We start from the raw sequence: 9150 nt of genomic DNA on the forward strand, positions 1-9150 counted from the left end.
ATCACAGCATATCGACATGTCATGATCATGCATCATATTGTGCATTGCATTGATTGTGTTCTTCCTTGTTGCCGGTGTTTGTCCCCTCTTAGTAGACGACGTACCGATGATGAGTTCGATGACACCGATGAAGAACTATATTATCTTCAGAAGTGCCAGGCAAGCAAAACCCCCTTGGTCATTCCGATACAATCCCAATCTCTCGCTCCTGCTCTCTTTTACTGCATTAGGACAACAACGATTCAACTGTTACATGATGCGGTAGTTGAACCTCTTTCCTCTACATGACCTGTCATTGCCACAGTAAATAGATGAAACCCACTAGCATGAGTAGGAGTTGTTTGAGCCCTGATGTGCCTACTCATTCATGCTTGTTTGTCATGCCTGCTATTGCTTAGAGTTGTGTCAGGTCTGATTCATCGGGGATGAATTGGAATGTGGTGAACATGTCCTACTGTTGAGAGCTAAGTGTGTGAACACGATTTGATAAAGGTAGCGGTGAGAGGCCATGTAGGAGTACATGGTGGGTTGTCTCATTGCAGCTGTCCTCAGGAACTGAGTTCTGTGTTTGTGATCCATGAACAGTTACTACCACACATTGGGTTCCGGTAACTCGACCCCTCTCGACTTTTCAATCAACATGATCTCTGTCCAGGAGTTGCAACTAGTTTCTGGTGTTTGTAGGTAGTGTTAGTAGTATACCAAGTGGCACCCGGTACAGGTGGGCTTGGGACAGACTAGGCATAGTGGCCCGGTGTACCAAGTGGCACTCGGATGGTGGACTTGGGAACCCTGCACACATCGTTTAGGGCCGTGAGCGACACCCCGGCCAAATCTCCTTGCGGATGGAACCCGAATAGGCGATAAACCTGGACGAGAGACTTGTGTGGTTAGTTAGGTCATGGCCGACACCCTCGCTGGGCTTCCTCTTGAAGGTTGCCAAGTACATGTTGTGTAAACGGCGGTAAGTGGTGAGAGTGTGTGTGAAGAAGAGCACCCCTGCAGGGTTAATATGATCTATTCGAATAGTCGTCTCCGCGGTAAAGGACTTCTGGGTTGCATGTACAGTTCATAGACGAGTGAAAGTGGATACTCTAAAATACGCAAGATAAGAGTGAGTGCCATGGATGGCGTTCTCGTAGGGAGACGGGAGCGGATCCATAGTGGTGTATTGATATGGTGAATATGTGGACTCGTGTGCGCCACCTCAAAAGGGATACTTGCAGTCATAGTTCAGGATAGCCACCGAGTCAAAGTTGGCTTGCTGTAGTTAAACCCCACCACCCCTTTGTTGATAATGGTGCATATGTAGTTAGTTCTGATGTAAGTCTTGTTGGGTACATTTGTACTCACGTTGCTTAATTTATGTTTTTGCAGAGAGACTTCAGTCTCGCTAGTAGTTCCACGTGGACTTCGACATTTAGCTTGTTACCTCAGCTACGATCTTGTGCCCTCGGCAGGATCTTGTAGATAGTCAGGCTTCTCAGCCTTTTTCATTTGTAGATGTTTGTACTCAGACATGTTAAGCTTCCGCTTGTGCTTGACTTGTGTGCTCTGAATGCTGGGTCATGATACCCATGTTTGTAATATCTCGCTCCTCAAAGTCTATTGAATAAATACTTGAGTTGTAGAGTCATGTTGTGATGCCATGTTGTATTTGCACATATCGAGCATATTGTGTGTATGTTATTGAAATGCTTGGTATGTGTGGGATCTGACTATCTAGTTGTTTATCCTTGGTAGCCTCTCTTACCGGGAAATGTCTCCTAGTGCTTCCACTGAGCCTTGGTAGCTTGCTACTGCTCCGGAACACTTAGGCTGGCCGGCATGTGTCCTTCGATCATGTGTCTGTCCCTTCGGGGAAATGCCACGCGGTGTCTACTGGAGTCCTGTTAGCCTGCTACAGCCCAGATTCTCTGGAGTCCTGCTAGCCCAGTTGCTACAGCCTGGATTCACTCGCTGATGACCGACACGTTCGCTGCTGGGTCATGTATGCCTGTCCCTTAAGTTAGTGCCACTTCGGGTTCACGACTAGCCATGTTAGCCGGGGCTCCTTATCATATGGATGCTAGCAACACTATCATATACGTGTGCCAAAAGGCGCAAACGGTCCCGGGCCTGGTAAGGCGACACCCATGGGGATACCATGCGTGAGGCCGCAAAGTGATATGAGGTGTTACATGCTAGATCGATGTGCCATTGAGTCGGGGTCCTCACAGCTTTGGTATCAGAGCCTGACTGCCTGTAGGATTACCAAGCCAAACTGGTCGAAGTTGAGTCTAGAAATTCTTTAGTTATATAAGGGAATTGATTCTGGGTTGGATCGTAAGGCTCTTTTTACTCCTTTATCTTATGCCCTTCTGATCTGAGTCATCATATCTTTCCTACAAGGTTAAGGAACTAGGCGTTCTCTTCTTTCCATCAGGATCATGTGTTACTAATCAGTAGACTCATAAGATTGTTGGATTTAAGCCCCAATTCAGTTTCTAATACCTCTGTGTGTTCATAGTTGGTCTTGGAACCTTGTTATTGTGCTTCTGAGTGGTTATGCCACCATTTTTGCAGGATGTCTCAAATCTTTTGAGCATTTACAGCCGTTATGTTGTCCGAGTCATCCCAGGTCTCTAAACAATCTAATGCATTTGCAAAATCCTTTCCCTCTGTTTCGATGTACTTTTGGCCAGGTTAACCACACTAACCAGTGTGTTGAGGTATCTCCTCGCCTCGACATATATGTTGGAGCTACTATTATGACCCTAGGTGTCTTAGAGTATCACCTAGTATCTCGCCCATGTTTTGTAATCACGGTGTGGTGATTCTGGTCATCATTCTCGAAAGCATCCCGTGATGCCACTTAGTAGTAGGTATTCTACCCCTCGGTTTCTGAACCCGAGATTCACCCTACTTACCTCATGTTGATAGTGTTTGCTAGTTCCTTTAGGATATTAGTAACCTTTGCGATAGTCCTCAAGGTCCATGGTATTTCCTTCTTCCAATACCATGAACCAATATGGCAGAAGTTCGGGAACCAAAAGATCACAACAAGTGTGCTCTCGATGAGTTCCCCCTTCTATATTTCGATTCTGCCAAACCTACCTCTCTGCATGGGTTATCCGAAAGAAACCTGCTGAACTTGGTTCGACATACTAATCCATGCATCCACAACTCAAAGAATCATATGTTCCTTTGAGTTGTCCCTCTTTAGTTTTTTTCTGACCTTTGTCTATCAATTGATAGTCAAGAGTATGCGTTCCTTCATTCATTGATGCCTATTACTCTTGTGGACCGTCAAGCCATTCTATTCTGGAATGACTAGGAGAAACAAACTCCAGTACCTCTTCCATATCCAGGATTGGGTCAAAGTAGTTGTATTTCGTAGATCAAAATGCCAATACAGCTTTTGTTCTGTTCTACCCTGAAGTATTGCCATCTTTATATCAAGAATGTCATGGGAATTGCACACCATCATATGAACTCTAGATACAATGATACTCTCTCCATCATTACTCATTTCTCGGTTCCCGTGTTGTCGCAACCGGAATGCCGACAAGTGAATTGTGATGTGTGAAATCTATACCCTAGCAACTCTGTTGCTTGGTAGTTAAATGGACAATAACCTCGTTCTAGCGTGTTGGTTATTGAATCATCATCCTAAGATTGATCATGCCACCTAGTCCTTATTTCCGGTGCACTCTTCGATCAATGAGTTAGGACTGTAACAATCCTTTGCTATTTTGGTCATATCGTCTTGCCTTGGAAAGCAAGATTGCTCTCGAGCTTAGTAACATATCGGTGTTCCGTGATTTTCCGAATATCTTCCCAGAAGTATCACCGGGTTGTCCCTTGACTGTTATGTTGAGTTCATGATCAAGTTGGCTTTTCTTATAACCCCCCCCCATTCTCCAAGATTCTGTGTTTGGTACTCCTGAGCTAGTTGGTTGGCTAAACAACAACTTGGAGAGTTGGAAGATGGAAGCTTGTCTGATTTAGTTCGTCACTAGGGGATATCCTTGTGTGTGTGTTGAAGAGAGATGATATCTTCATCGACTGTTCCTCGTGATCGGTTGTTGAATCTATCGTCTTGTCCAAACCTTGATTTGAGTGTGGGCTATCGTCAAATCAAGTTAGAACCAACGATATTCGTAATGTTGTCTTACTCGTGGTTGTTCCTCGAGCATACACCATTACATCTTTTGGTCTGACTAATACTATCACATTGTTCACATAATGGTGGAATTCCAGTGATATGGAAAATTTCGATGAGTTGCTGTTGAGCCCATCAGTAGTATTTTGTCTCCTCCATGATTCATGTTGAACATCAACCTAGTGTTGGAAACTTTATAAGCCTTCATGTTCCGTTCATGAAGCTTATGCTTGGATGGAAGAAGTCACTTCCTCTAAGTTCACATGCATTTAATGCAAGTTGCCGCCATGAATTTGAGGAAGTTTGTTTTTGTTTCCTCTGGAATCATGGCAAGTAAGTTATGCATGTGTGAATGTATTCTATGGTTTGGTAGATTAATTACCTCCACTCCATTGTATGCCGTAGCACACCAAGCCACTGATTGATTTGTTCAAGAAAAGGGAGTCTCACATGCTAATCCTAGGTCATGCACATGACTTCATTATCTTCAATGATGGTTCCCAACATGAACTCGGTAGTGTTTTATTATAAGACTACTAAGTGGTTATGTTTGTCCGGGACAGCGTGTTCACATGTATGTAGCAGAACCAGCTCATGTTTTGGAGCTTGCATATCGTAGTTCATTTCCTGAGAATCTCGCAACGTCATCTCGTCGGTTTGTGTTGCAAACTTTCTTTTCCAGACATGTTGTCTAAAATATTCAGTTACCAACCAGATCTGAATCTCAGGCAGAGATCATGGTTGGAACCTTGCCAAGATCTTTGGCGTAGATGCTGGTAAAACCTTGATGGATATGGAAATGTTCAAGTTCTTGAGAGCACGCTCAGACACTAGATTATATCTTCGGTATCAGTCGGATTGTGCCTTCCATTTGCCGATTGTTCTATAACCATAGTTCCATTCCAAAACTGAGTATGCCATTTCTTTGGATTCCTTCAAACCATCGTTTGTGAATTGCCATTAGCCTGGTATGAAGAGCTTCAATGATCCTTTCCGATAGAGTTTCTTTCTATCGTCATCATGTTGGATGAAGATCTCGAAAGCAAAGACGTCAAGATCAATTTGGAAGCAATGGATCAACAACTTCGAGAAGGGCAAATGGATCATGGAGATTGTGATAGTTTTGTGACCCCTTTTCCTCTGACCTCACGTCTTGAATCTCGGGACGAGATTCTTGTTCAGTGGGGGTGAGTTGTCACATCCCTAGCCTTGCCTTGCACTTGGACTAGCTTGGTTGCTGCATCATGTCTAAATTTCATTTAAACCTGAATTGGGGACTGTTAAACCCTAGCACCAAATGAAATTCAAATAGGTTCAACCTAAAATAATCTTCAATGAACCCAAAGTGCCCTTTGAAAATGTTCATGACTTCTGATAAAGGTGAAAACCTCCCCCAAAAATGACGAACATATTTCTAGGTCATCTCTGGATTTTTGATTTAAATCATTATGTATTTCGATTTGAGCATGTAATTACTATAAATATTTAAAATGCTCAAATAATTCTGAAACTAAATGTGGGCCACTGGGTTAATCCACGGAGTGTCCACAAATTATTTTCAGGATTTTATAAAATGCTTTAGTATTTTTACTAAAGCCAAAACAGTTCTAGATAAATAGAAAACAGAAATAAATTAGAAATCAGAGAGGGAGGGATGCTCACCTGGGCCTCACCTGTGCTGGCCCAGCCCACCTGGCCTGGTGCTAGTCATCCCTAACCTCTCCCAGTAGGCAGAGGTGGGACAGCGCACGCGCGCGCGAGGCGCCTCGCCTCCTCCTGCTTGCCGCCGAGCCTATGGACGCGTGGGTGGACGCCCCAGAGCTATCCCGATCCAGCCGACACTCCCACTCCTCCCCTGTTCTCTCCCCTCCTCTATTTCTCTCGTGCACAGCCACCCGACCGCGACCATCGCCGCCGCTCGCCGTTGCCGTGACCATCGCCGTCCCTACGACGCCCCGAGCTGCCCAAGAGCTCCATCTCGTTCCCCTCTTCGTCATCACCGTCCCATGCAGCGCTGGACGCCCTCGAACACCGTCCATGCCGTCTTCTTCAACCTTGAGTCACCGGAGATCCGCTTCGTCGCCCTGCTCAGCTCCGGCCTCCCCCGAGCTGGCTGACCTGATCTTCATCTCCTCCATGAGCTCCTCCCCCGAACCCTCCTCTTCCCCGTCTCGCTTGCACGCCGTAGTCGTCGTCTTGCCTCAGACCGAACCGCGCCGCAGCCCGAGCTTCTTGCCGTCGTGCCCACAGCCACCGCAACTCCCAACTGAGCACACCCACGTGCTCACCGCACCGTGCAGGTGCCTTAGGAGCCAAGCACGCCACCCCACGACCACCGCAGCCTCGTTTCTGAGTGCGCCCGAACTCCGGCCGCCGCCGAGGTCGACACCGCGCTCAACTCCGGTCGCTGGAGCCCCTTCCGCTTGCACAGGGAGACGCGGAGCACTCTCAGCAGCACGCAGAGCCCCTCCGCCCTCCTTCTGGTCATAGGAGGGCGAAACCCAAGCCCTCGCCACGCCTGTTGTCGTCGGCGACGAGCCACCGGCATTTTAGGCCCGGTTGACCAGGGTTATGGCCTCCCTTGGGTCAATGACATGCGGGGCCCGCCCGTCTAACTAATCTAGTTTAGGTTTAAACTTAATTAGTTTAACCTAGGTTAGTGCTAATTAAACTAGGTTAGTTTAGTTAGCCACTGACACGGGGGCCCCACTGGTCAGTTTAACCTGGGCTGAAGCGTTGACTCGATGACGCCACCCTGACGTAGTGCTGACGCCGTAAATCTTTTTCTGGAATTAGTTTAACTCTAATTAATCAGAAAATCCAGAAAAAGGCGTAAACTTCTAAAAAAATCATATAAATTCAACCGTAGCTCCAAATGAAACAAGTTATATATGAAAAATGATCAGAAAAATCCAATAATCTGTTTATGGCATTATCATGCATGTTTGAACAACTTAAAGCTGCTATATATAACAATTTGAATTAATGGCATTTGAAATGTCATATATGGAGTTTGAATTTGAATCTCAGATTCAAACCAACTTCATTTAACCTATTGCTAGTTGCATTAGCTCAAATCACAGCATATCGACATATCATGATCATGCATCATATTGTGCATTGCATTGATTGTGTTCTTCCTTGTTGCCGGTGTTTGTCCCCTCTTAGTAGATGACGTACCGACGATGAGTTCGATGACACCGATGAAGAACTATATTATCTTCAGAAGTGCCAGGCAAGCAAAAACCCCCTTGTTCATTCCGATACAATCACACTCTCTCGCTCCTGCTCCCTTTTACTGCATTAGGACAACAACGATTCAACTGTTACATGCTGCGGTAGTTGAACCGCTTTCCTCTGCATGACCTGTTGTAGCGACCCGACCCGAATGGATCGAATCTCTGAGCTTAAGTGGCATCCCTGGATCGGTATGCTGACACACACAGTACTAGAGGATTTATAACAGAGGTAAATCACATGTATAAAATAATGTAAATACTATTACCTCAAATCCAAATAGCGGAAGTAACAACAAGGTTGTGGATTCCCATCAACACCAACGGCAAAGTTGAGTGTAGAAATCATAACCCTAATGTATCACTTACTCGTCGTAAGATTCCTGCAACATGAGACGTTGCAGCCATGTAGGTCAGTACATTGAATGTACTGGCAAATTCACACCATAGAGCAATGATGAATAATAGCTATCACTACATGCATATATGGCTGGTGGAAAAGCTCTATGGTTATAATGTTTTTTTTGCGAAAAGCCAATTTTTCCCTACTGCAAAGGAATAAATTTTTATTTAACTACCATGGTGGTTGTTAAACATTGAGAATGGTTGACAGCATTCTCAATCCCAATTAAGCATCATCATTAAAACCTAAAATATTAATTAAAGTAACATGATGAGATCCACATGATAATCCAAGTACTAGATACTCAAGATGTCCATAACCGGGGGCACGGCTAACCATGATTAGTTTATACACTCTGCAGAGGTTTGCGCACTTTTCCCCACAAGACTCGATCTCCTCCGTTTGGAATTCTCGCACTACATGATGTTTGAGAAACGGATGACCGAGACATAGTCTTTCAGAAGCGCTAGCACCTTACGATCGGGTAGACAGTACCAACCTACATCCCCTACATCTGCTAGTCTACCACTGTAAGAGTTCGCGCGACTTAGTCAACTATGCTAGAGCCCATAGTAGCTTATGGCTGCACACGGAAGTTTCTAGCATGAATAATCTCATGATCCCTTTGAGCTTGGGTGGCGGTCCAAAAGAAGCAGGCAATCGCTGGAATACCCAGGTGCCTCAATCCACCCAGATGTGTATTAAAGTTGCCACCTTAAATAAACCATTAATTAACAATCTCACATTTGTCATGGAAATTCACTCACCCAATCCACGTCTACTAGCATAGCATAACGATATAAGCAAACATAGAAGTAACTCCCAAGGGTTTGATAATATAACCGGGCAATAGGTTCTACCTCATCTACTTCCCAAAACCCACATATTAAACAGATCCTAATCATGCAATTGTTTGAGGATTGATCTAATGCAATAAAACTAGATAGTAAAGAGGTATGATCAAAGTGTGAACTTGCCTGTATTGTTCATGAAGAAACTTCGCACTCGACTCCTGATAGTTCTATTCGTCACACTCCGTTCAATCTATCGTAAGCAATCAATAGTAACCACACATAAGCAATCACTCAAAAGATCAGAAAGAACGAAGAAAACAAATCGGAAAACTTCAAAACCAAGCATATAACTCTTGCAACATAAAACAATATCTAACAGCACCAAAATTATGTGAATTTGTTCTTATCAGAAGGTTTAGGTCAAGAGCTTCGATTTGCAAAAAGAATCAACTAAAACGGAGTTATAAAACTCGAGATACGATCAAACGAAGTTCAAGTACTAAACTGTTTGAAATTCAAATTTTAAATTTTCAAAAACATGTTTAAGTTGTTTTACTGGATAGAGGAGTTCCT

This window comes from Triticum dicoccoides, chromosome 3B (genome assembly GCF_002162155.2).
Source record: "Triticum dicoccoides isolate Atlit2015 ecotype Zavitan chromosome 3B, WEW_v2.0, whole genome shotgun sequence".
Lineage (NCBI taxonomy): Eukaryota > Viridiplantae > Streptophyta > Magnoliopsida > Poales > Poaceae > Triticum > Triticum dicoccoides.